Raw genomic sequence first — 7,596 nt, 5'->3', positions numbered from 1 at the left:
GGGACGGACAGACTTTCCCCCCCCCCCCAAGCTGGGACCGACCACTGAGGTTGGAGTCTCCCTGCCCGCGGCCGGGAGCCTTCCTCGTCCCGATGAAGAAGGCGGGGGACAGAGGGACAGTGTCGTTCACCCCCCCGCTCGCGGAGTGCCAGGGGGATGCGTGTGGATTGTATTGGGTTTTTTTCTGTCCAGCTCTTGGAGCCTTACACAGACACATAGAGAAAACCAAAAATAAAAATTAATCATAATTTAAAAATAAATAAAATAAAGGTAAATAGGGTCAACCAAAGTCCCTCCCGAGGAGGAGGGGGGACAGAAGAGAAGAAACAGCCCCTGGCAGCTAATGTCACCGCTTTTCCTCGAAAGCTTTCGATGCGAGCGGAGCGAGCCCCGGCGTTATTTGTATGATCGTGCGCTTAATTATTTTCTCTCTCTCTCTCTCTTCCCAGGCGTTGCAGGCTCACGGCGGTGACAGTTGCTCCCGGGAAGGGTTACATCACGCTCACACCGCTGCGAGCCCCAGTACCTGGCGCGTCCCCCCCCCCCCGCCCTGGCCCTGCCCCTGTCCCCCCCCTCTCCATCTCCCCGCCCCGTGTGATTCCCGGGATGGGTGTGTAAAGAAATGGCCCATCATCTTTCTCTCCCTCTTTCTCTGCCCTTTCCCAACCCGGAAGAGCTCTGATCTTCAGCCCAGCCCGAAGGAGGAGGAGGAGGAGAAGGAGGAGGGCAAGGGTGGGCGTTTGGAGGATGCGGCTCCCCCAGGTTTTCCCCCTCGGTGGCAGCTTGCGACATGCCAGCAGCCGCCGCCGCGGCTCCGCTCCTCCCGCACTCCTGCCCTGAGAGCTCCAGCGGAGCGGGACAGAATAAAAAGCATCTGCCCAGGTCAGTGAATCCTCCGATTTGTGTGCCTGTATGTGTGTCCCCCCGCCCCCGTGCTTCTTCTTCTTCTTTTTTTATTTTTTTATTTTATTTTTATTTTTTTAATTCCTTCCCCTGCTCCTTTTACTCCTTCTCCACGTGGAGGGAATTAGGACGGGGATCTCGGCTCAAAGGGCAGCAGCCGCCGGCTTGAAACTCAACCCGACAACCCCCCCCACCCCCCCACCCCGCGCCTTTATTGCTTAGGGTGGGGTGGGGGGAGTAGGGTTTTCCCGTTGACCTTGGGGAAAAGCACCCCCCGGCCCCGGGAATTTGGGAAGAGGGATGTGAAAAAGCTGGTTTACCCCTTGGGTGTTCGGGTCTGGCCGGCGGTGAGAGATGGGACACGGCACTGTCATGTCTGGATGTGAAATATTAATCTCAGGACGGGAATTAATCTATCTGTGGGTGCGGGATCGGGGCCTTTCCGCGCCTGGCTTCGTACCTATGTGCGTATACCTTTGATACACAGATCCGCATACGCGTATCCCTTCTATTCCTGTGTACAGCCATGTCCGCGCGCGGCTGCGAGCAGCGGGACGCCCGCGTTTCCATACTGTTCCCGTATATAATACTCACCCACGTTTGATTTGCTTATGTTAGGTCGATCTGTGCTGTATAGCATATACTATACACTATATATTTAGTACTATATATATTCATGTTAAAAATGCCTAGTATATAATACATAACAAGCATACTACGCTTCTACCAGAATCCAATTAGAGTGATCTTCTGCCCCTTTCCGCGGATATTCCTCTTCTTTATACCTTAGAAACCCAAACCACAGCTACCGCAGCCGCGGAGGAGGGATGTGGCGTTAAGGCAGGCTGAGGTGAGGAGGGAGATGGTTCCATTCCGGCTCCGGACCCGGCACCTTCCCCGCCGCTCCCGGCTCCCGGCCCAGCCGGGCAGCGCTTCCCGCAGCGCCCGGGATGATCCGCGGGCCGGGCCGGGCCGGGCCGTTCTGGGCTCCGGCAGGACTCGGTGCCCCGAGGACGAGAGGAGAGTTTCCCCTGTCTCCCGACACCCCTGGATTTAGGTCTCTCTTTTCCTTCCCCCCCCGCCCCCATGCAGGAATTTTTTTCCACCCTCCAGACTGGGCGAAGGGTATTTCAGGAGGGAGCCTGGAAATGGCTCGGACTGTCCAGAAATGCGCGTTAGCTGTCATTGAGCGTCTTCAGAACAGAAAGGGGGAAAAAAATCAATCTATCTATCTATCTATCTATCTATCTATCTATCTATCTATCTATCTATCCATCCATCCATCCATCCATCCATCCATCCATCCCAGCTCTTCTTACCTTCGCGTGTCCGCACACAGGCAGCGGGCTCGGGGTGACGGATTTTAATGCACACGGATAATTAATAACCACCGGCCCTGCTGGTTTTCGCCATTATTTACGGGCCGCAGGTGCGGAGCGGAGGGAGCTGGGTCTCGGCGGCGCAGGGACCGCAGCGGCGGATGCCCCGGCCGGGCGGACACCGGTGTCCCCTCCCCGGCCACCGGGGCTGGCAGAGGGGACGGAGAGGTTCCCGGCACCTGGGGGGGTATGGGATAGGAGAAATAGGCTCTCGGGAAGGAAGCGGGGGGAGAGAGGGAAAGTCTTTCCCCCCTCGCACTTTGCTCCGGGCTGGGGCAAAGCGCTTCCTTCTCCCCGGGGGTGTTTGTTTTGTTTTGGGTTTGGGTTGTTTTTTTTTTTTTTATTATTTTCTACAGACCCGAGGCGGGTGTTTTAATTTCAAGGGGAAAAAAAAAAGGTGCTTCCCCGCAGGGACAGGTAGGCAGCGGGGTGCGGCGTGGGGGGGCGACACCCGGCTGGGGGCTCCCCTCTCCCCCCCCCCGGGATGGGGGCAACTCTCAGGAATGTTGGCGGGGGGGGGGGGGGGGCGGGGAACAGCATCTCAGGGGTGCCTATATGGGCACCTCAGGGGAATTTGGGCTGAGATAGTCCCCCCCTTAGAGCAAAAAGAAGTCGTTCAGCCCCCCCCACCCCCCCGGGGCTGTGTCTATTTGGGAGCTTGGGTCATTAAACATGAGCCCCCCCATTTACGGAGCGGCGTGTGCCACCGTGTCGTGCCGCGTTACACCCCGGGGAGGGGGGGGGAGAAAGGTTATGGACACGGGAGATTTATTTTGGGGGGTGCCTGGGGGTGCAGGGACAGTTCTAAACTAGCGGCAGCCGGACGCTTCCCGGAGCAAATCGCTCCGGTTTCAATCGCGGGACGTCGCGATACGCCCCTGCGCCTCGCCAAGGAGCGGGGCTAATTCTGCCTCTTCTCACGCCAGCCGCCCGGCGAGCGGTGTTTTCTGCTTTATCTAAGGCCCCGGGGTAACTTCTGCTTTTGAAAAGGAAAATCCAAAAAAAATTTTAAAAGCCATTAAACCCGACGGCAGCTTCACCTTTCCCGTGGGGTGCGAGGAAAACGGCGCGGCTCGGCTTTACAGCCCGCAAGATGCTTCTTCGCCTTTCGCTTCAAGCCGCTTTCAGATCCATCGCTCAAGACGGTCCTGGGCGATAAAGCACAGCCAAGAAACCCGAAATAAAACGACCCTCCCTCCCCTTTTTTTTTTTGCTAATCCGCGTTTCCTTAACTTCACCTTAATTTGGAGCGGCCGTTCAGGTGGATTCCTGTTTTTTTTTGTTGGTTTTTTTTTTTTTTTTTTTTTTTTCCTTCTTGTATTGTTTAATTTATGGGGTAGAAGCCTTTTCCCGGAGCGCTGCCCGACCCCCCCCACCCCAGCGCCGGGCGGGAGGGAGCGATGCCTGGTACCGCGGCGGGTAGAGAGGGAAGAGAGGGGAAAATAAAGGAAAAAAATAAAGGAGAGAAGGAGAAGCCGTTTTCAAACCTCCCCTGTCTGAGAAAGGGAAAGGGGCGGGGGGGGGGGGGGGACGGGGACAGGGGGAGAAGGGACTTACCGCGTTGAGCTTGAAACCGGGGCTGTGCTGCGGAGGGAAGGAGGGAAGGAAAGGGAAAGGAAGGGGAGAAGGAAGGAAGGAGGAAAGGGAGTTGGACGCTGCCTCCCATCCCGGAACAGAACGGGGCATCGGCAGCGGGGGTGACACAGCTCCCCCCCCCAACCCCCTTCTCCCCTTTGCCCGGCTCCTCTCCGCGTCTCTGCCGCGCAGTTTGGGGAATGTGTCGGGGGGCGGGGGGGGGGGGGGGGGGGAGAGGTCGCCTCTGGGACTTGTGGAGCCGGTTTTTGATCTTTCTCAGACTTTTTTAAAAAAAAAAACCAAAAACACTCCTGCAGTGTCCCGGGGCAGTCGCCCTCCTCTCAGCTTCAAAGAAGTGGGGTGGGGGGGGAGAGGAGGGGAAAGAAAAGTCCCGGTTTCTCTCCTCCCAATTTTAATTCTTCGAATTTCTTTTCTTCGGTAGAGCAGGGGTTTCCCCCTCTCTTCCCGCCCCCCCCCCTCCCCCCCCCCTCCCCCCCCGGCTCCATCAAATAGCATCATTTGCGCTGAAAAAAAGTCTGTGTGTCGGGGGTGGGGGAGATGGGGGGGGGGGTGTACGAAGGGAGAAAAAATTGGACCCGGTGTAATCAGATTTGATTTGTTCTCGTTCGGAATTTGCATTCGGCGCTTCTTTGTGTTGCGTGTGTTTATGTTTCCTCCCGATCTTCGCGAAGGAGAGATAAATGAATTATTACAGAAGAGAACGGAAATATGTATGCATAGATTTTTTTTAAAAAAAAAAAAGGAGAAAAAAAAAAAAGATAAACCACCCGTGTGGCTGGTTTCGAAGCGGAGGGGAAAGGATGAGAAAAGGGAGCCGTAGAAATGCCAGTCTGGTATCTCCGTTTCTCTTTCTCGAGGACTTTCTATATTATTATTATTATTATTATTATTATTATTATTATTAGTATTATTATTAGTATTAGTATTAGTATTAGTATTAGTATTAGTATTAGTATTAGTATTAGTATTATTTTGCTGGGTTGTGGTTCGTTTTATTGATAAAGAGGGGGGAGTGTGTGGCCTTAGGGGGACAGATCGCCACCATTCCTGCCTGGTTCACAAAAAAAAAAAAAAAACAAAAAAGAAAAAAAAAGAGAAAAATAAAATATTCCCTCTTCCCTCCGCCTTTGTTTAACCCGAGATTATCTCAGCAGCGTTACCAGGGCCCAGCCACCCTCCTGCCGGGGGCCGTCCCCGGGGGTTCCCTCCTTCCTCCCGGCCCGGGGGGAGGTGGCAACGTCGCTCACAACGCCGGGTCCCTCTCTCTCGGCAAGAGAGCAAGTTGCTGGGGGGGGGGGGGAGAAAAAATAAAAAAGAAAAAAAAAAGAATAATAATCTTCCGAGCTCTGCCCTGGGCCGTGTCCTCTCCATAACCCTCCGATTCGTCGCTCCCGGCTGTTTGTACAGCTTTACCTGTACTATTCTGGTACCCTGTTAAAAAAACCCCAGCCCGGCAAACGTAACTTAATCCGCTTTCAGTCAATTGTCGTCTAAAAGGGGGCTAAAGGAGAGGGGGGAGAAAGGGACGGGAGGGGGGGATTTTTCTGCCTGTCCCCGCCCCGAGGTGCCAGTCGCAGCCGTGGGCACCGATGGGGACAGAGGCAGCGGGTGGCCCCGCTTCCCGGCACCAGAAAAACCTCCCTTGTATTTGTTTTAATAGGAAGACGTGGAGGAAAAAGGGGGGGTGGGTGGGGTGGGAAAGCATCTTTAGTGCCCTTTGACTGCTCATTTTTAGGGGAGGGGTAGGCTGGGTAACCGCCCCATCTCCCCGAGTTTGGTTCTTTTTTGTTATTGTTGATTTTTATTTTTATTTTTTTTTTTAATTTTCGCCCTTTTGATACTTTCAGTGACTTTCATCAAACGCGCTTCCCCTGACCTCTTAGCGCCAGAGCTAGCCCCATTTTCTCCCCCCCCGCCATCCCTTCCCTAGCTAGGAGGATGCTGGAGCCCCGGACCATCCCCCCCACCCCCCCGGCAGAATTAACCCCCAAGCCCCCGAGCCTTATCTGGCGGCTGGTGGCGAGCTTGGGGCTAATTGCTCCAACAATGGGCTCCTATTAACGCCGAGCTGTCACTGGAAACCCTGCTGGGGGCTGCCGGGGGGGGGGGTGGAATGGGGGGGGTGAGGTGATGGATCTGCAGCCACAGCCTGGGAAAAGGACGGTCAAGGCCAGCGCTCCTCGCAAAACCCCCGGGGACCAGAGATTAATCCGAGGAGGGGTGAAAAATGATGGGTTTGCTTTTTTCTTTTTTGGCTTTTTTTGTGGGGCATATTTTTTTCTTTTTAATTTTTTTTTTTTGAGGGGTGGTGTTTTTTCTCTCCCCACCGCGGTTTTCCCCGCGGCTGGGAAAGCGATAGGAGGATCATGGCTGTGAAACCGGGGTGAAAAATGCAGGGAAAGGCTGAAAAACCCCTAGATTTGAAAGCGGGTAGATTTTGAAAGCCCCGAAATTGGGGCTGTGTCTGCGAGGGGCAGGCGGCGCGCAGGCTCCCGCCGTGCCACCCCCTGTCCCCTCCCGTCGGGGCAGGACGGGGCCCTCAAGGCTGTCCCCACTTCTTCCCCTCTCGCCACTGATAAGACTTGGTACAGCTATTCATTTATTATTTTATTTTATATTTTATTTCATTTATTCATTTCATTTCATTATTTCATTCTTTCAGTTTATTTTTTACTTTATTCATTTTATTTTGCATTGAACATTCCGTGCCCTCCAAACAGCTGAAGGAAAGCAGTTTCCCCCTACCCCCGGACAGGGGAAAAGGCACGTTTTCTCGACGGCTTAGCAATTTTGTGACCTCTAGACGGAAATTCCCCTCCTGTGATCCCACGGCTGTAGGTCGCAGGGCTGTAACTGCGGGGAGGGGGGGGGGGCAGTTGTGAATCTCAGCTCACCTGCCCAAAGATCCCAGCTCGGCGCTGACACATGCCCCCCCCTCCCGCCGCCGAGATCATAAAAGAGATTTTAAAGTGACTTTTTTCCAAGTGCTGGAGACCACCCTCGCCCGCAGGGTCTGTTTGGGGTCTGGGGAAATTTGGGGAGCGGGGATAAAGGGGCAAATCCATAAAACGCATAAAACTGGGGGGAGGAAATTTGTGCTCTTACCTGCAAATAAATGCTTTGCAAACGATGCTCCCTCTTTACTGTCCTTAAAGAATTCCCCCCCTCAAGGAAGAGGGGTGGGCGAGGGACCCCCCCCAGTGCTGGGGCTCCCCGCCACCCCCCCCCCCCCCCCACCGCCGGGGGCCGCCCGGTGCGGAGGGAGCTGGTCGGGATCATCCCGGCAAGAGCATCAGGAGAGATCGCGCTGGTTCCCCCCCCCTCTCCCAGTGCACCCCAATAACTGGGGTAGGGAAAGGGGTGGGGGCTCCCTGGGGAAAAAAAAAAAAAAAAAAAGCAAGCTGCAGGCAAAGGGGTTCCTGTTTAACTGGGGGGAGAAGGGAAACACGAGCTTTCCCGGAGCGAGTTAAAGCCACCAGCTCGACTGGGGCCATGAGCATCCCCCCGCAAACCCGGCACCCCCCCCTTTTTCCCCCATCCTCCTAATGGGCTGCCGGGAGCGGTGCCCGGCTCCCCCCGGGCGGCGGGGGCTCGGCGCTCGGCCCCGCCGGCGTCGGTGAGGCTGGACCGAGCCCGGCTCCGCCGCTGCCTCCCCTCCTTCCCCGGTCAGTCCCGGGGAGGTGGGGGGCAGAACCTGCCACCCCCATCCCTGGTCAGT

At 55.4% G+C, this 7,596-nt stretch overlaps 1 protein-coding gene across 1 annotated transcript in view; it reads left to right on the top strand.

The window, feature by feature from the left end:
- Window positions 1-722: 722 nt before the first annotated feature.
- The window catches only part of GATA3 (GATA binding protein 3), a 30,382-nt gene continuing 23,508 nt past the window's right edge, over window positions 723-7,596 (top strand). Inside the window, exon 1 of the mRNA XM_063323651.1 lies at window positions 723-882. The gene's annotated coding sequence lies outside the window, so the exon portion shown is untranslated. The remainder of the gene's footprint in view (window positions 883-7,596) is intronic.

This window comes from Chroicocephalus ridibundus, chromosome 1 (assembly GCF_963924245.1).
Source record: "Chroicocephalus ridibundus chromosome 1, bChrRid1.1, whole genome shotgun sequence".
NCBI lineage: Eukaryota > Metazoa > Chordata > Aves > Charadriiformes > Laridae > Chroicocephalus > Chroicocephalus ridibundus.
This window is presented reverse-complemented; position numbering and strand designations above follow the sequence as displayed.